The sequence below is a fragment of the Lithobates pipiens genome, unplaced genomic scaffold (genome assembly GCF_037356315.1).
Source record: "Lithobates pipiens isolate NorthernLeopardFrog02 unplaced genomic scaffold, aLitPip1_a1.2 Scaffold_8, whole genome shotgun sequence".
NCBI lineage: Eukaryota > Metazoa > Chordata > Amphibia > Anura > Ranidae > Lithobates > Lithobates pipiens.
The window spans coordinates 271,532,499-271,550,009 of NW_027507903.1; the positions used below are offsets into that span (position 1 = coordinate 271,532,499).

The following is a 17,511-nucleotide window of genomic DNA, read 5'->3' on the forward strand; positions in this document are numbered from 1 at the left end:
CGGGTTGGTTGCTCGGAGGTTGGGGTCACCGTATTAGCTATTATTTGCTTCTGGTTGGTTGATAACCTGAGTTCAGTTTACCGTCCTTGCAAATGATACTCTTTGGTAATGAAGCAAAGAAGGAAGAAAGCCCATCTCGGATGCCTAACTTGATACAAATAACATCCTCAAAACAGCCAGTACTGGCAAGATACACTGAGTCATGGATATCACCTCTAGCTTTTCCACACACTTTTCTCACCAGGTCAGCTGAAAACATACGCCAATGGTCGTCAGGTTTTCCAGCTCAGCTGACTAAGCAGGAGAACCAAAGTCCACATTCCAATTGTCTTTGGGTCCAGAAAACAAGTTTGCCTAAACACCAAACACTTACAGCGATGGTCAGCTCATAAACAGTGAAGAAAAAGAGCTCACATTGAAGGTGTTGCACCTAAACTGTGCTTTGTATTGGCAGATTTGGCTTACGGCTGCCAGAGGGGCAAGGCATGGCAAGAGCTTTGAGTTTGCCAGACTGTGAAAAAGTTAAAGGTAAGCACTGTTTCTGCCCGGTTTCGAACCGGGGACCTTTCGCGTGTGAGGCGAACATGATAACCACTACACTACAGAAACCCATTCATGATGCCCGGTTTCGAACCGGGGACCTTTCGCGTAAGAGGCGATCGTGATAACCACTACACTACAGAAACCCATTCATGCTGTTTTTTTTGAGCCTTGCAAACCGAAAGTCTACCCTAAAGTAAGATCGGTGAAAAGAGCTGCTGAAAGCGACATTGACAAAAAGCACTAGCGCGCTCAAATTGTTTCTGCCCGGTTTCGAACCGGGGACCTTTCGCGTGTTAGGCGAACGTGATAACCACTACACTACAGAAACCTATAACAACAGCACTTTTCGGGTTGGTTGCTCGGAGGTTGGGGTCACCGTATTAGCTATTATTTGCTTCTGGTTGGTTGATAACCTGAGTTCAGTTTACCGTCCTTGCAAATGATACTCTTTGGTAATGAAGCAAAGAAGGAAGAAAGCCCATCTCGGATGCCTAACTTGATACAAATAACATCCTCAAAACAGCCAGTACTGGCAAGATACACTGAGTCATGGATATCACCTCTAGCTTTTCCACACACTTTTCTCACCAGGTCAGCTGAAAACATACGCCAATGGTCGTCAGGTTTTCCAGCTCAGCTGACTAAGCAGGAGAACCAAAGTCCTCATTCCAATTGCCTTTGGGTCCAGAAAACAAGTTTGCCTAAACACCAAACACTTACAGCGATGGTCAGCTCATAAACAGTGAAGAAAAAGAGCTCACATTGAAGCTGTTGCACCTAAACTGTGCTTTGTATTGGCAGATTTGGCTTACGGCTGCCAGAGGGGCAAGGCATGGCAAGAGCTTTGAGTTTGCCAGACTGTGAAAAAGTTAAAGGTAAGCACTGTTTCTGCCCGGTTTCGAACCGGGGACCTTTCGCGCGTGAGGCAAACGTGATAACCACTACACTACAGAAACCCATTCATGCTGTTTTTTTGAGCCTTGCAAACCGAAAGTCTACCCTAAAGTAAGATCGGTGAAAAGAGCTGCTGAAAGCGACATTGACAAAAAGCACTAGCGCGCTCAAATTGTTTCTGCCCAGTTTCGAACCGGGAAACTTTTGCGTGTTAGGCGAACGTGATAACCACTACACTACAGAAACCTATCAGGACAGCAGTTTTCGGGTTGGTTGCTCGGAGGTTGGGGTCACCGTATTAGCTATTATTTGCTTCTGGTTGGTTGATAACCTGAGTTCAGTTTACCGTCCTTGCAAATGATACTCTTTGGTAATGAAGCAAAGAAGGAAGAAAGCCCATCTCGGATGCCTAACTTGATACAAATAACATCCTCAAAACAGCCAGTACTGGCAAGATACACTGAGTCATGGATATCACCTCTAGCTTTTCCACACACTTTTCTCACCAGGTCAGCTGAAAACATACGCCAATGGTCGTCAGGTTTTCCAGCTCAGCTGACTAAGCAGGAGAACCAAAGTCCACATTCCAATTGCCTTTGGGTCCAGAAAACAAGTTTGCCTAAACACCAAACACTTACAGCGATGGTCAGCTCATAAACAGTGAAGAAAAAGAGCTCACATTGAAGGTGTTGCACCTAAACTGTGCTTTGTATTGGCAGATTTGGCTTACGGCTGCCAGAGGGGCAAGGCATGGCAAGAGCTTTGAGTTTGCCAGACTGTGAAAAAGTTAAAGGTAAGCACTGTTCCTGCGCGGTTTCGAACCGGGGACCTTTCGCGTGTGAGGCGAACGTGATAACCACTACACTACAGAAACCCATTCATGCTGTGTTTTTGAGCCTTGCAGACCGAAAGTCTACCCTAAAGTAAGATCGGTGAAAAGAGCTGCTGAAAGTGACATTGACAAAAAGCACTAGCGCGCTTAAATTGTTTCTGCCCGGTTTCGAACCGGGGATCTTTCGCGTGTGAGGCGAACGTGATAACCACTACACTACAGAAACCCATTCATGCTGTTTTTTTTGAGCCTTGCAAACCGAAAGTCTACCCTTAAGTAAGATCGGTGAAAAGAGCTGCTGAAAGCGACATTGACAAAAAGCACTAGCGCGCTCAAATTGTTTCTGCCCGGTTTCGAACCGGGGACCTTTCGCGTGTTAGGCGAACGTGATAACCACTACACTACAGAAACCTATCACGACAGCACTTTTCGGGTTGGTTGCTCGGAGGTTGGGGTCACCGTATTAGCTATTATTTGCTTCTGGTTGGTTGATAACCTGAGTTCAGTTTACCGTCCTTGCAAATGATACTCTTTGGTAATGAAGCAAAGAAGGAAGAAAGCCCATCTCGGATGCCTAACTTGATACAAATAACATCCTCAAAACAGCCAGTACTGGCAAGATACACTGAGTCATGGATATCACCTCTAGCTTTTCCACACACTTTTCTCACCAGGTCAGCTGAAAACATACGCCAATGGTCGTCAGGTTTTCCAGCTCAGCTGACTAAGCAGGAGAACCAAAGTCCACATTCCAATTGCCTTTGGGTCCAGAAAACAAGTTTGCCTAAACACCAAACACTTACAGCGATGGTCAGCTCATAAACAGTGAAGAAAAAGAGCTCACATTGAAGGTGTTGCACCTAAACTGTGCTTTGTATTGGCAGATTTGGCTTACGGCTGCCAGAGGGGCAAGGCATGGCAAGAGCTTTGAGTTTGCCAGACTGTGAAAAAGTTAAAGGTAAGCACTGTTCCTGCGCGGTTTCGAACCGGGGACCTTTCGCGTGTGAGGCGAACGTGATAACCACTACACTACAGAAACCCATTCATGCTGTGTTTTTGAGCCTTGCAGACCGAAAGTCTACCCTAAAGTAAGATCGGTGAAAAGAGCTGCTGAAAGTGACATTGACAAAAAGCACTAGCGCGCTTAAATTGTTTCTGCCCGGTTTCGAACCGGGGATCTTTCGCGTGTGAGGCGAACGTGATAACCACTACACTACAGAAACCCATTCATGCTGTTTTTTTTGAGCCTTGCAAACCGAAAGTCTACCCTTAAGTAAGATCGGTGAAAAGAGCTGCTGAAAGCGACATTGACAAAAAGCACTAGCGCGCTCAAATTGTTTCTGCCCGGTTCCGAACCGGGGACCTTTCGCGTGTTAGGCGAACGTGATAACAACTACACTACAGAAACCTATCACGACAGCACTTTTCGGGTTGGTTGCTCGGAGGTTGGGGTCACCGTATTAGCTATTATTTGCTTCTGGTTGGTTGATAACCTGAGTTCAGTTTACCGTCCTTGCAAATGATACTCTTTGGTAATGAAGCAAAGAAGGAAGAAAGCCCATCTCGGATGCCTAACTTGATACAAATAACATCCTCAAAACAGCCAGTACTGGCAAGATACACTGAGTCATGGATATCACCTCTAGCTTTTCCACACACTTTTCTCACCAGGTCAGCTGAAAACATACGCCAATGGTCGTCAGGTTTTCTAGCTCAGCTGACTAAGCAGGAGAACCAAAGTCCACATTCCAATTGCCTTTGGGTCCAGAAAACAAGTTTGCCTAAACACCAAACACTTACAGCGATGGTCAGCTCATAAACAGTGAAGAAAAAGAGCTCACATTGAAGCTGTTGCACCTAAACTGTGCTTTGTATTGGCAGATTTGGCTTACGGCTGCCAGAGGGGCAAGGCATGGCAAGAGCTTTGAGTTTGCCAGACTGTGAAAAAGTTAAAGGTAAGCACTGTTTCTGCCCGGTTTCGAACCGGGGACCTTTCGCGTGTGAGGCGAACGTGATAACCACTACACTACAGAAACCCATTCATGCTGTTTGTTTGAGCCTTGCAAACCGAAAGTCTACCCTAAAGTAAGATCGGTGAAAAGAGCTGCTGAAAGCGACATTGACAAAAAGCACTAGCGCGCTCAAATTGTTTCTGCCCAGTTTCGAACCGGGAAACTTTTGCGTGTTAGGCGAACGTGATAACCACTACACTACAGAAACCTATCACGACAGCACTTTTCGGGTTGGTTGCTCGGAGGTTGGGGTCACCGTATTAGCTATTATTTGCTTCTGGTTGGTTGATAACCTGAGTTCAGTTTACCGTCCTTGCAAATGATACTCTTTGGTAATGAAGCAAAGAAGGAAGAAAGCCCATCTCGGATGCCTAACTTGATACAAATAACATCCTCAAAACAGCCAGTACTGGCAAGATACACTGAGTCATGGATATCACCTCTAGCTTTTCCACACACTTTTCTCACCAGGTCAGCTGAAAACATACGCCAATGGTCGTCAAGGTTTTCCAGCTCAGCTGACTAAGCAGGAGAACCAAAGTCCACATTCCAATTGCCTTTGGGTCCAGAAAACAAGTTTGCCTAAACACCAAACACTTACAACGATGGTCAGCTCATAAACAGTGAAGAAAAAGAGCTCACATTGAAGGTGTTGCACCTAAACTGTGCTTTGTATTGGCAGATTTGGCTTACGGCTGCCAGAGGGGCAAGGCATGGCAAGAGCTTTGAGTTTGCCAGACTGTGAAAAAGTTAAAGGTAAGCACTGTTTCTGCCCGGTTTCGAACCGGGGACCTTTCGCGTGTGAGGCGAACGTGATAACCACTACACTACAGAAACCCATTCATGCTGTTTTTTTTGAGCCTTGCAAACCGAAAGTCTACCCTAAAGTAAGATCGGTGAAAAGAGCTGCTGAAAGCGAAATTGACAAAAAGCACTAGCGCGCTCAAATTGTTTCTGCCCGGTTTCGAACCGGGGACCTTTCGCGTGTGAGGCGAACGTGATAACCACTACACTACAGAAACCCATTCATGCTGTTTTTTTGAGCCTTGCAAACCGAAAGTCTACCCTAAAGTAAGATCGGTGAAAAGAGCTGCTGAAAGCGACATTGACAAAAAGCACTAGCGCGCTCAAATTGTTTCTGCCTGGTTTCGAACCGGGGACCTTTCACGTGTTAGGCGAACGTGATAACCACTACACTACAGAAACCTATCACGACAGCACTTTTCGGGTTGGTTGCTCGGAGGTTGGGGTCACCGTATTAGCTATTATTTGCTTCTGGTTGGTTGATAACCTGAGTTCAGTTTACCGTCCTTGCAAATGATACTCTTTGGTAATGAAGCAAAGAAGGAAGAAAGCCCATCTCGGATGCCTAACTTGATACAAATAACATCCTCAAAACAGCCAGTACTGGCAAGATACACTGAGTCATGGATATCACCTCTAGCTTTTCCACACACTTTTCTCACCAGGTCGGCTGAAAACATACGCCAATGGTCGTCAAGGTTTTCCAGCTCAGCTGACTAAGCAGGAGAACCAAAGTCCACATTCCAATTGCCTTTGGGTCCAGAAAACAAGTTTGCCTAAACACCAAACACTTACAGCGATGGTCAGCTCATAAACAGTGAAGAAAAAGAGCTCACATTGAAGGTGTTGCACCTAAACTGTGCTTTGTATTGGCAGATTTGGCTTACGGCTGCCAGAGGGGCAAGGCATGGCAAGAGCTTTGAGTTTGCCAGACTGTGAAAAAGTTAAAGGTAAGCACTGTTTCTGCCTGGTTTTGAAACGGGGACCTTTCGCGTGTGAGGCGAACGTGATAACCACTACACTACAGAAACCCATTCATGCTGTTTTTTTGAGCCTTGCAGACCGAAAGTCTACCCTAAAGTAAGATCGGTGAAAAGAGCTGCTGAAAGCGACATTGACAAAAAGCACTAGCGCGCTCAAATTGTTTCTGCCCGGTTTCGAACCGGGGACCTTTCGCGTGTGAGGCGAACGTGATAACCACTACACTACAGAAACCCATTCATGCTGTTTTTTTGAGCCTTGCAAACCGAAAGTCTACCCTAAAGTAAGATCGGTGAAAAGAGCTGCTGAAAGCGACATTGACAAAAAGCACTAGCGCGCTCAAATTGTTTCTGCCCGGTTTCGAACCGGGGACCTTTCGCGTGTTAGGCGAACGTGATAACCACTACACTACAGAAACCTATCACGACAGCACTTTTCGGGTTGGTTGCTCGGAGGTTGGGGTCACCGTATTAGCTATTATTTGCTTCTGGTTGGTTGATAACCTGAGTTCAGTTTACCGTCCTTGCAAATGATACTCTTTGGTAATGAAGCAAAGAAGGAAGAAACCCCATCTCGGATGCCTAACTTGATACAAATAACATCCTCAAAACAGCCAGTACTGGCAAGATACACTGAGTCATGGATATCACCTCTAGCTTTTCCACACACTTTTCTCACCAGGTCAGCTGAAAACATACGCCAATGGTCGTCAGGTTTTGCAGCTCAGCTGACTAAGCAGGAGAACCAAAGTCCACATTCCAATTGCCTTTGGGTCCAGAAAACAAGTTTGCCTAAACACCAAACACTTACAGCGATGGTCAGCTCATAAACAGTGAAGAAAAAGAGCTCACATTGAAGGTGTTGCACCTAAACTGTGCTTTGTATTGGCAGATTTGGCTTACGGCTGCCAGAGGGGCAAGGCATGGCAAGAGCTTTGAGTTTGCCAGACTGTGAAAAAGTTAAAGGTAAGCACTGTTCCTGCGCGGTTTCGAACCGGGGACCTTTCGCGTGTGAGGCAAACGTGATAACCACTACACTACAGAAACCCATTCATGCTGTTTTATTGAGACTTGCAGACCGAAAGTCTACCCTAAAGTAAGATCGGTGAAAAGAGCTGCTGAAAGCGACATTGACAAAAAGCACTAGCGCGCTCAAATTGTTTCTGCCCGGTTTCGAACCGGGGACCTTTCGCGTGTGAGGCGAACGTGATAACCACTACACTACAGAAACCCATTCATGCTGTTTGTTTGAGCCTTGCAAACCGAAAGTCTACCCTAAAGTAAGATCGGTGAAAAGAGCTGCTGAAAGCGACATTGACAAAAAGCACTAGCGCGCTCAAATTGTTTCTGCCCAGTTTCGAACCGGGAAACTTTTGCGTGTTAGGCGAACGTGATAACCACTACACTACAGAAACCTATCACGACAGCACTTTTCGGGTTGGTTGCTCGGAGGTTGGGGTCACCGTATTAGCTATTATTTGCTTCTGGTTGGTTGATAACCTGAGTTCAGTTTACCGTCCTTGCAAATGATACTCTTTGGTAATGAAGCAAAGAAGGAAGAAAGCCCATCTCGGATGCCTAACTTGATACAAATAACATCCTCAAAACAGCCAGTACTGGCAAGATACACTGAGTCATGGATATCACCTCTAGCTTTTCCACACACTTTTCTCACCAGGTCAGCTGAAAACATACGCCAATGGTCGTCAAGGTTTTCCAGCTCAGCTGACTAAGCAGGAGAACCAAAGTCCACATTCCAATTGCCTTTGGGTCCAGAAAACAAGTTTGCCTAAACACCAAACACTTACAACGATGGTCAGCTCATAAACAGTGAAGAAAAAGAGCTCACATTGAAGGTGTTGCACCTAAACTGTGCTTTGTATTGGCAGATTTGGCTTACGGCTGCCAGAGGGGCAAGGCATGGCAAGAGCTTTGAGTTTGCCAGACTGTGAAAAAGTTAAAGGTAAGCACTGTTTCTGCCCGGTTTCGAACCGGGGACCTTTCGCGTGTGAGGCGAACGTGATAACCACTACACTACAGAAACCCATTCATGCTGTTTTTTTTGAGCCTTGCAAACCGAAAGTCTACCCTAAAGTAAGATCGGTGAAAAGAGCTGCTGAAAGCGAAATTGACAAAAAGCACTAGCGCGCTCAAATTGTTTCTGCCCGGTTTCGAACCGGGGACCTTTCGCGTGTGAGGCGAACGTGATAACCACTACACTACAGAAACCCATTCATGCTGTTTTTTTGAGCCTTGCAAACCGAAAGTCTACCCTAAAGTAAGATCGGTGAAAAGAGCTGCTGAAAGCGACATTGACAAAAAGCACTAGCGCGCTCAAATTGTTTCTGCCTGGTTTCGAACCGGGGACCTTTCACGTGTTAGGCGAACGTGATAACCACTACACTACAGAAACCTATCACGACAGCACTTTTCGGGTTGGTTGCTCGGAGGTTGGGGTCACCGTATTAGCTATTATTTGCTTCTGGTTGGTTGATAACCTGAGTTCAGTTTACCGTCCTTGCAAATGATACTCTTTGGTAATGAAGCAAAGAAGGAAGAAAGCCCATCTCGGATGCCTAACTTGATACAAATAACATCCTCAAAACAGCCAGTACTGGCAAGATACACTGAGTCATGGATATCACCTCTAGCTTTTCCACACACTTTTCTCACCAGGTCGGCTGAAAACATACGCCAATGGTCGTCAAGGTTTTCCAGCTCAGCTGACTAAGCAGGAGAACCAAAGTCCACATTCCAATTGCCTTTGGGTCCAGAAAACAAGTTTGCCTAAACACCAAACACTTACAGCGATGGTCAGCTCATAAACAGTGAAGAAAAAGAGCTCACATTGAAGGTGTTGCACCTAAACTGTGCTTTGTATTGGCAGATTTGGCTTACGGCTGCCAGAGGGGCAAGGCATGGCAAGAGCTTTGAGTTTGCCAGACTGTGAAAAAGTTAAAGGTAAGCACTGTTTCTGCCTGGTTTTGAAACGGGGACCTTTCGCGTGTGAGGCGAACGTGATAACCACTACACTACAGAAACCCATTCATGCTGTTTTTTTGAGCCTTGCAGACCGAAAGTCTACCCTAAAGTAAGATCGGTGAAAAGAGCTGCTGAAAGCGACATTGACAAAAAGCACTAGCGCGCTCAAATTGTTTCTGCCCGGTTTCGAACCGGGGACCTTTCACGTGTGAGGCGAACGTGATAACCACTACACTACAGAAACCCATTCATGCTGTTTTTTTGAGCCTTGCAAACCGAAAGTCTACCCTAAAGTAAGATCGGTGAAAAGAGCTGCTGAAAGCGACATTGACAAAAAGCACTAGCGCGCTCAAATTGTTTCTGCCCGGTTTCGAACCGGGGACCTTTCGCGTGTTAGGCGAACGTGATAACCACTACACTACAGAAACCTATCACGACAGCACTTTTCGGGTTGGTTGCTCGGAGGTTGGGGTCACCGTATTAGCTATTATTTGCTTCTGGTTGGTTGATAACCTGAGTTCAGTTTACCGTCCTTGCAAATGATACTCTTTGGTAATGAAGCAAAGAAGGAAGAAAGCCCATCTCGGATGCCTAACTTGATACAAATAACATCCTCAAAACAGCCAGTACTGGCAAGATACACTGAGTCATGGATATCACCTCTAGCTTTTCCACACACTTTTCTCACCAGGTCAGCTGAAAACATACGCCAATGGTCGTCAGGTTTTGCAGCTCAGCTGACTAAGCAGGAGAACCAAAGTCCACATTCCAATTGCCTTTGGGTCCAGAAAACAAGTTTGCCTAAACACCAAACACTTACAGCGATGGTCAGCTCATAAACAGTGAAGAAAAAGAGCTCACATTGAAGGTGTTGCACCTAAACTGTGCTTTGTATTGGCAGATTTGGCTTACGGCTGCCAGAGGGGCAAGGCATGGCAAGAGCTTTGAGTTTGCCAGACTGTGAAAAAGTTAAAGGTAAGCACTGTTCCTGTGCGGTTTCGAACCGGGGACCTTTCGCGTGTGAGGCAAACGTGATAACCACTACACTACAGAAACCCATTCATGCTGTTTTATTGAGACTTGCAGACCGAAAGTCTACCCTAAAGTAAGATCGGTGAAAAGAGCTGCTGAAAGCGACATTGACAAAAAGCACTAGCGCGCTCAAATTGTTTCTGCCCGGTTTCGAACCGGGGACCTTTCGCGTGTGAGGCGAACGTGATAACCACTACACTACAGAAACCCATTCATGCTGTTTTTTTGAGCCTTGCAAACCGAAAGTCTACCCTAAAGTAAGATCGGTGAAAAGAGCTGCTGAAAGCGACATTGACAAAAAGCACTAGCGCGCTCAAATTGTTTCTGCCCGGTTTCGAACCGGGGACCTTTCGCGTGTTAGGCGAACGTGATAACCACTACACTACAGAAACCTATCACAACAGCACTTTTCGGGTTGGTTGCTCGGAGGTTGGGGTCACCGTATTAGCTATTATTTGCTTCTGGTTGGTTGATAACCTGAGTTCAGTTTACCGTCCTTGCAAATGATACTCTTTGGTAATGAAGCAAAGAAGGAAGAAAGCCCATCTCGGATGCCTAACTTGATACAAATAACATCCTCAAAACAGCCAGTACTGGCAAGATACACTGAGTCATGGATATCACCTCTAGCTTTTCCACACACTTTTCTCACCAGGTCAGCTGAAAACATACGCCAATGGTCGTCAGGTTTTCCAGCTCAGCTGACTAAGCAGGAGAACCAAAGTCCACATTCCAATTGCCTTTGGGTCCAGAAAACAAGTTTGCCTAAACACCAAACACTTACAGCGATGGTCAGCTCATAAACAGTGAAGAAAAAGAGCTCACATTGAAGGTGTTGCACCTAAACTGTGCTTTGTATTGGCAGATTTGGCTTACGGCTGCCAGAGGGGCAAGGCATGGCAAGAGCTTTGAGTTTGCCAGACTGTGAAAAAGTTAAAGGTAAGCACTGTTTCTGCCTGGTTTTGAACCGGGGACCTTTCGCGTGTGAGGCAAACGTGATAACCACTACACTACAGAAACCCATTCATGCTGTTTTTTTGAGCCTTGCAAACCGAAAGTCTACCCTAAAGTAAGATCGGTGAAAAGAGCTGCTGAAAGCGACATTGACAAAAAGCACTAGCGCGCTCAAATTGTTTCTGCCCGGTTTCGAACCGGGGAACTTTTGCGTGTTAGGCGAACGTGATAACCACTACACTACAGAAACCTATCACGACAGCACTTTTCGGGTTGGTTGCTCGGAGGTTGGGGTCACCGTATTAGCTATTATTTGCTTCTGGTTGGTTGATAACCTGAGTTCAGTTTACCGTCCTTGCAAATGATACTCTTTGGTAATGAAGCAAAGAAGGAAGAAAGCCCATGTCGGATGCCTAACTTGATACAAATAACATCCTCAAAACAGCCAGTACTGGCAAGATACACTGAGTCATGGATATCACCTCTAGCTTTTCCACACACTTTTCTCACCAGGTCAGCTGAAAACATACGCCAATGGTCGTCAGGTTTTCCAGCTCAGCTGACTAAGCAGGAGAACCAAAGTCCACATTCCAATTGCCTTTGGGTCCAGAAAACAAGTTTGCCTAAACACCAAACACTTACAGCGATGGTCAGCTCATAAACAGTGAAGAAAAAGAGCTCACATTGAAGGTGTTGCACCTAAACTGTGCTTTGTATTGGCAGATTTGGCTTACGGCTGCCAGAGGGGCAAGGCATGGCAAGAGCTTTGAGTTTGCCAGACTGTGAAAAAGTTAAAGGTAAGCACTGTTTCTGCCCGGTTTCGAACCGGGGACCTTTCGCGTGTGAGGCGAACGTGATAACCACTACACTACAGAAACCCATTCATGCTGTTTTTTTGAGACTTGCAGACCGAAAGTCTACCCTAAAGTAAGATCGGTGAAAAGAGCTGCTGAAAGCGACATTGACAAAAAGCACTAGCGCGCTCAAATTGTTTCTGCCCAGTTTCGAACCGGGGACCTTTCGCGTGTGAGGCGAACGTGATAACCACTACACTACAGAAACCCATTCATGCTGTTTTTTTGAGCCTTGCAAACCGAAAGTCTACCCTAAAGTAAGATCGGTGAAAAGAGCTGCTGAAAGCGACATTGATAAAAAGCACTAGCGCGCTCAAATTGTTTCTGCCCGGTTTCGAACCGGGGACCTTTCGCGTGTTAGGCGAACGTGATAACCACTACACTACAGAAACCTATCACGACAGCACTTTTCGGGTTGGTTGCTCGGAGGTTGGGGTCACCGTATTAGCTATTATTTGCTTCTGGTTGGTTGATAACCTGAGTTCAGTTTACCGTCCTTGCAAATGATACTCTTTGGTAATGAAGCAAAGAAGGAAGAAAGCCCATCTCGGATGCCTAACTTGATACAAATAACATCCTCAAAACAGCCAGTACTGGCAAGATACACTGAGTCATGGATATCACCTCTAGCTTTTCCACACACTTTTCTCACCAGGTCAGCTGAAAACATACGCCAATGGTCGTCAGGTTTTCCAGCTCAGCTGACTAAGCAGGAGAACCAAAGTCCACATTCCAATTGCCTTTGGGTCCAGAAAACAAGTTTGCCTAAACACCAAACACTTACAGCGATGGTCAGCTCATAAACAGTGAAGAAAAAGAGCTCACATTGAAGCTGTTGCACCTAAATTGTGCTTTGTATTGGCAGATTTGGCTTACGGCTGCCAGAGGGGCAAGGCATGGCAAGAGCTTTGAGTTTGCCAGACTGTGAAAAAGTTAAAGGTAAGCACTGTTTCTGCCCGGTTTCGAACCGGGGACCTTTCGCGTGTGAGGCGAACGTGATAACCACTACACTACAGAAACCCATTCATGCTGTTTTTTTGAGCCTTGCAAACCGAAAGTCTACCCTAAAGTAAGATCGGTGAAAAGAGCTGCTGAAAGCGACATTGACAAAAAGCACTAGCGCGCTCAAATTGTTTCTGCCCAGTTTCGAACCGGGAAACTTTTGCGTGTTAGGCGAACGTGATAACCACTACACTACAGAAACCTATCACGACAGCACTTTTCGGGTTGGTTGCTCGGAGGTTGGGGTCACCGTATTAGCTATTATTTGCTTCTGGTTGGTTGATAACCTGAGTTCAGTTTACCGTCCTTGCAAATGATACTCTTTGGTAATGAAGCAAAGAAGGAAGAAAGCCCATCTCGGATGCCTAACTTGATACAAATAACATCCTCAAAACAGCCAGTACTGGCAAGATACACTGAGTCATGGATATCACCTCTAGCTTTTCCACACACTTATCTCACCAGGTCAGCTGAAAACATACGCCAATGGTCGTCAGGTTTTCCAGCTCAGCTGACTAAGCAGGAGAACCAAAGTCCACATTCCAATTGCCTTTGGGTCCAGAAAACAAGTTTGCCTAAACACCAAACACTTACAGCGATGGTCAGCTCATAAACAGTGAAGAAAAAGAGCTCACATTGAAGGTGTTGCACCTAAACTGTGCTTTGTATTGGCAGATTTGGCTTACGGCTGCCAGAGGGGCAAGGCATGGCAAGAGCTTTGAGTTTGCCAGACTGTGAAAAAGTTAAAGGTAAGCACTGTTCCTGCGCGGTTTCGAACCGGGGACCTTTCGCGTGTGAGGTGAACGTGATAACCACTACACTACAGAAACCCATTCATGCTGTGTTTTTGAGCCTTGCAGACCGAAAGTCTACCCTAAAGTAAGATCGGTGAAAAGAGCTGCTGAAAGTGACATTGACAAAAAGCACTAGCGCGCTTAAATTGTTTCTGCCCGGTTTCGAACCGGGGATCTTTCGCGTGTGAGGCGAACGTGATAACCACTACACTACAGAAACCCATTCATGCTGTTTGTTTGAGCCTTGCAAACCGAAAGTCTACCCTAAAGTAAGATCGGTGAAAAGAGCTGCTGAAAGCGACATTGACAAAAAGCACTAGCGCGCTCAAATTGTTTCTGCCCAGTTTCGAACCGGGAAACTTTTGCGTGTTAGGCGAACGTGATAACCACTACACTACAGAAACCTATCACGACAGCACTTTTCGGGTTGGTTGCTCGGAGGTTGGGGTCACCGTATTAGCTATTATTTGCTTCTGGTTGGTTGATAACCTGAGTTCAGTTTACCGTCCTTGCAAATGATACTCTTTGGTAATGAAGCAAAGAAGGAAGAAAGCCCATCTCGGATGCCTAACTTGATACAAATAACATCCTCAAAACAGCCAGTACTGGCAAGATACACTGAGTCATGGATATCACCTCTAGCTTTTCCACACACTTTTCTCACCAGGTCAGCTGAAAACATACGCCAATGGTCGTCAAGGTTTTCCAGCTCAGCTGACTAAGCAGGAGAACCAAAGTCCACATTCCAATTGCCTTTGGGTCCAGAAAACAAGTTTGCCTAAACACCAAACACTTACAACGATGGTCAGCTCATAAACAGTGAAGAAAAAGAGCTCACATTGAAGGTGTTGCACCTAAACTGTGCTTTGTATTGGCAGATTTGGCTTACGGCTGCCAGAGGGGCAAGGCATGGCAAGAGCTTTGAGTTTGCCAGACTGTGAAAAAGTTAAAGGTAAGCACTGTTTCTGCCCGGTTTCGAACCGGGGACCTTTCGCGTGTGAGGCGAACGTGATAACCACTACACTACAGAAACCCATTCATGCTGTTTTTTTTGAGCCTTGCAAACCGAAAGTCTACCCTAAAGTAAGATCGGTGAAAAGAGCTGCTGAAAGCGAAATTGACAAAAAGCACTAGCGCGCTCAAATTGTTTCTGCCCGGTTTCGAACCGGGGACCTTTCGCGTGTGAGGCGAACGTGATAACCACTACACTACAGAAACCCATTCATGCTGTTTTTTTGAGCCTTGCAAACCGAAAGTCTACCCTAAAGTAAGATCGGTGAAAAGAGCTGCTGAAAGCGACATTGACAAAAAGCACTAGCGCGCTCAAATTGTTTCTGCCTGGTTTCGAACCGGGGACCTTTCGCGTGTTAGGCGAACGTGATAACCACTACACTACAGAAACCTATCACGACAGCACTTTTCGGGTTGGTTGCTCGGAGGTTGGGGTCACCGTATTAGCTATTATTTGCTTCTGGTTGGTTGATAACCTGAGTTCAGTTTACCGTCCTTGCAAATGATACTCTTTGGTAATGAAGCAAAGAAGGAAGAAAGCCCATCTCGGATGCCTAACTTGATACAAATAACATCCTCAAAACAGCCAGTACTGGCAAGATACACTGAGTCATGGATATCACCTCTAGCTTTTCCACACACTTTTCTCACCAGGTCAGCTGAAAACATACGCCAATGGTCGTCAGGTTTTCCAGCTCAGCTGACTAAGCAGGAGAACCAAAGTCCACATTCCAATTGCCTTTGGGTCCAGAAAACAAGTTTGCCTAAACACCAAACACTTACAGCGATGGTCAGCTCATAAACAGTGAAGAAAAAGAGCTCACATTGAAGGTGTTGCACCTACCCTGTGCTTTGTATTGGCAGATTTGGCTTACGGCTGCCAGAGGGGCAAGGCATGGCAAGAGCTTTGAGTTTGCCAGACTGTGAAAAAGTTAAAGGTAAGCACTGTTTCTGCCCGGTTTCGAACCGGGGACCTTTCGCGTGTGAGGCGAACGTGATAACCACTACACTACAGAAACCCATTCATGCTGTGTTTTTGAGACTTGCAGACCGAAAGTCTACCCTAAAGTAAGATCGGTGAAAAGAGCTGCTGAAAGCGACATTGACAAAAAGCACTAGCGCGCTCAAATTGTTTCTGCCCGGTTTCGAACCGGGGACCTTTCGCGTGTGAGGCGAACGTGATAACCACTACACTACAGAAACCCATTCATGCTGTTTTTTTGAGCCTTGCAAACCGAAAGTCTACCCTAAAGTAAGATCGGTGAAAAGAGCTGCTGAAAGCGACATTGACAAAAAGCACTAGCGCGCTCAAATTGTTTCTGCCCAGTTTCGAACCGGGAAACTTTCGCGTGTTAGGCGAACGTGATAACCACTACACTACAGAAACCTATCACGACAGCACTTTTCGGGTTGGTTGCTCGGAGGTTGGGGTCACCGTATTAGCTATTATTTGCTTCTGGTTGGTTGATAACCTGAGTTCAGTTTACCGTCCTTGCAAATGATACTCTTTGGTAATGAAGCAAAGAAGGAAGAAAGCCCATCTCGGATGCCTAACTTGATACAAATAACATCCTCAAAACAGCCAGTACTGGCAAGATACACTGAGTCATGGATATCACCTCTAGCTTTTCCACACACTTTTCTCACCAGGTCAGCTGAAAACATACGCCAATGGTCGTCAGGTTTTCCAGCTCAGCTGACTAAGCAGGAGAACCAAAGTCCACATTCCAATTGCCTTTGGGTCCAGAAAACAAGTTTGCCTAAACACCAAACACTTACAGGGATGGTCAGCTCATAAACAGTGAAGAAAAAGAGCTCACATTGAAGGTGTTGCACCTAAACTGTGCTTTGTATTGGCAGATTTGGCTTACGGCTGCCAGAGGGGCAAGGCATGGCAAGAGCTTTGAGTTTGCCAGACTGTGAAAAAGTTAAAGGTAAGCACTGTTTCTGCCCGGTTTCGAACCGGGGACCTTTCGCGTGTGAGGCAAACGTGATAACCACTACACTACAGAAACCCATTCATGCTGTTTTTTTGAGCCTTGCAAACCGAAAGTCTACCCTAAAGTAAGATCGGTGAAAAGAGCTGCTGAAAGCGACATTGACAAAAAGCACTAGCGCGCTCAAATTGTTTCTGCCCGGTTTCGAACCGGGGACCTTACGCGTGTTAGGCGAACGTGATAACCACTACACTACAGAAACCTATCACAACAGCACTTTTCGGTTTGGTTGCTCGGAGGTTGGGGTCACCGTATTAGCTATTATTTGCTTCTGGTTGGTTGATAACCTGAGTTCAGTTTACCGTCCTTGCAAATGATACTCTTTGGTAATGAAGCAAAGAAGGAAGAAAGCCCATCTCGGATGCCTAACTTGATACAAATAACATCCTCAAAACAGCCAGTACTGGCAAGATACACTGAGTCATGGATATCACCTCTAGCTTTTCCACACACTTTTCTCACCAGGTCAGCTGAAAACATACGCCAATGGTCGTCAGGTTTTCCAGCTCAGCTGACTAAGCAGGAGAACCAAAGTCCACATTCCAATTGTCTTTGGGTCCAGAAAACAAGTTTGCCTAAACACCAAACACTTACAGCGATGGTCAGCTCATAAACAGTGAAGAAAAAGAGCTCACATTGAAGGTGTTGCACCTAAACTGTGCTTTGTATTGGCAGATTTGGCTTACGGCTGCCAGAGGGGCAAGGCATGGCAAGAGCTTTGAGTTTGCCAGACTGTGAAAAAGTTAAAGGTAAGCACTGTTTCTGCCCGGTTTCGAACCGGGGACCTTTCGCGTGTGAGGCAAACGTGATAACCACTACA

The 17,511-nt window shown here is 45.9% G+C and overlaps 20 non-coding genes across 20 annotated transcripts; all 20 read right to left on the reverse strand.

Moving 5' to 3' along the window:
* Nucleotides 1-798: 798 nt before the first annotated feature.
* On the reverse strand, nucleotides 799-871 carry TRNAV-AAC (transfer RNA valine (anticodon AAC)). The gene has a single exon. It is a non-coding gene; the product is annotated as a tRNA-Val (tRNA).
* A 1,736-nt stretch (nucleotides 872-2,607) lies between these two features.
* On the reverse strand, nucleotides 2,608-2,680 carry TRNAV-AAC (transfer RNA valine (anticodon AAC)). The gene has a single exon. It is a non-coding gene; the product is annotated as a tRNA-Val (tRNA).
* Nucleotides 2,681-4,232: 1,552 nt separating this feature from the next.
* Nucleotides 4,233-4,305, reverse strand: TRNAV-CAC (transfer RNA valine (anticodon CAC)). The gene has a single exon. It is a non-coding gene; the product is annotated as a tRNA-Val (tRNA).
* A 740-nt stretch (nucleotides 4,306-5,045) lies between these two features.
* On the reverse strand, nucleotides 5,046-5,118 carry TRNAV-CAC (transfer RNA valine (anticodon CAC)). The gene has a single exon. It is a non-coding gene; the product is annotated as a tRNA-Val (tRNA).
* Nucleotides 5,119-5,230: 112 nt separating this feature from the next.
* TRNAV-CAC (transfer RNA valine (anticodon CAC)) lies at nucleotides 5,231-5,303 on the reverse strand. The gene has a single exon. It is a non-coding gene; the product is annotated as a tRNA-Val (tRNA).
* A 924-nt stretch (nucleotides 5,304-6,227) lies between these two features.
* On the reverse strand, nucleotides 6,228-6,300 carry TRNAV-CAC (transfer RNA valine (anticodon CAC)). Its single transcript has one exon. It is a non-coding gene; the product is annotated as a tRNA-Val (tRNA).
* Nucleotides 6,301-6,411: 111 nt separating this feature from the next.
* On the reverse strand, nucleotides 6,412-6,484 carry TRNAV-AAC (transfer RNA valine (anticodon AAC)). The gene has a single exon. It is a non-coding gene; the product is annotated as a tRNA-Val (tRNA).
* Nucleotides 6,485-7,223: 739 nt separating this feature from the next.
* On the reverse strand, nucleotides 7,224-7,296 carry TRNAV-CAC (transfer RNA valine (anticodon CAC)). The gene has a single exon. It is a non-coding gene; the product is annotated as a tRNA-Val (tRNA).
* A 740-nt stretch (nucleotides 7,297-8,036) lies between these two features.
* On the reverse strand, nucleotides 8,037-8,109 carry TRNAV-CAC (transfer RNA valine (anticodon CAC)). The gene has a single exon. It is a non-coding gene; the product is annotated as a tRNA-Val (tRNA).
* A 112-nt stretch (nucleotides 8,110-8,221) lies between these two features.
* TRNAV-CAC (transfer RNA valine (anticodon CAC)) lies at nucleotides 8,222-8,294 on the reverse strand. The gene has a single exon. It is a non-coding gene; the product is annotated as a tRNA-Val (tRNA).
* Nucleotides 8,295-9,402: 1,108 nt separating this feature from the next.
* Nucleotides 9,403-9,475, reverse strand: TRNAV-AAC (transfer RNA valine (anticodon AAC)). The gene has a single exon. It is a non-coding gene; the product is annotated as a tRNA-Val (tRNA).
* Nucleotides 9,476-10,214: 739 nt separating this feature from the next.
* On the reverse strand, nucleotides 10,215-10,287 carry TRNAV-CAC (transfer RNA valine (anticodon CAC)). Its single transcript has one exon. It is a non-coding gene; the product is annotated as a tRNA-Val (tRNA).
* Nucleotides 10,288-10,398: 111 nt separating this feature from the next.
* Nucleotides 10,399-10,471, reverse strand: TRNAV-AAC (transfer RNA valine (anticodon AAC)). The gene has a single exon. It is a non-coding gene; the product is annotated as a tRNA-Val (tRNA).
* Nucleotides 10,472-11,838: 1,367 nt separating this feature from the next.
* Nucleotides 11,839-11,911, reverse strand: TRNAV-CAC (transfer RNA valine (anticodon CAC)). Its single transcript has one exon. It is a non-coding gene; the product is annotated as a tRNA-Val (tRNA).
* A 295-nt stretch (nucleotides 11,912-12,206) lies between these two features.
* On the reverse strand, nucleotides 12,207-12,279 carry TRNAV-AAC (transfer RNA valine (anticodon AAC)). The gene has a single exon. It is a non-coding gene; the product is annotated as a tRNA-Val (tRNA).
* A 555-nt stretch (nucleotides 12,280-12,834) lies between these two features.
* Nucleotides 12,835-12,907, reverse strand: TRNAV-CAC (transfer RNA valine (anticodon CAC)). The gene has a single exon. It is a non-coding gene; the product is annotated as a tRNA-Val (tRNA).
* Nucleotides 12,908-14,643: 1,736 nt separating this feature from the next.
* TRNAV-CAC (transfer RNA valine (anticodon CAC)) lies at nucleotides 14,644-14,716 on the reverse strand. Its single transcript has one exon. It is a non-coding gene; the product is annotated as a tRNA-Val (tRNA).
* Nucleotides 14,717-14,828: 112 nt separating this feature from the next.
* Nucleotides 14,829-14,901, reverse strand: TRNAV-CAC (transfer RNA valine (anticodon CAC)). Its single transcript has one exon. It is a non-coding gene; the product is annotated as a tRNA-Val (tRNA).
* Nucleotides 14,902-15,640: 739 nt separating this feature from the next.
* TRNAV-CAC (transfer RNA valine (anticodon CAC)) lies at nucleotides 15,641-15,713 on the reverse strand. The gene has a single exon. It is a non-coding gene; the product is annotated as a tRNA-Val (tRNA).
* Nucleotides 15,714-15,824: 111 nt separating this feature from the next.
* TRNAV-CAC (transfer RNA valine (anticodon CAC)) lies at nucleotides 15,825-15,897 on the reverse strand. Its single transcript has one exon. It is a non-coding gene; the product is annotated as a tRNA-Val (tRNA).
* Nucleotides 15,898-17,511: the final 1,614 nt, after the last annotated feature.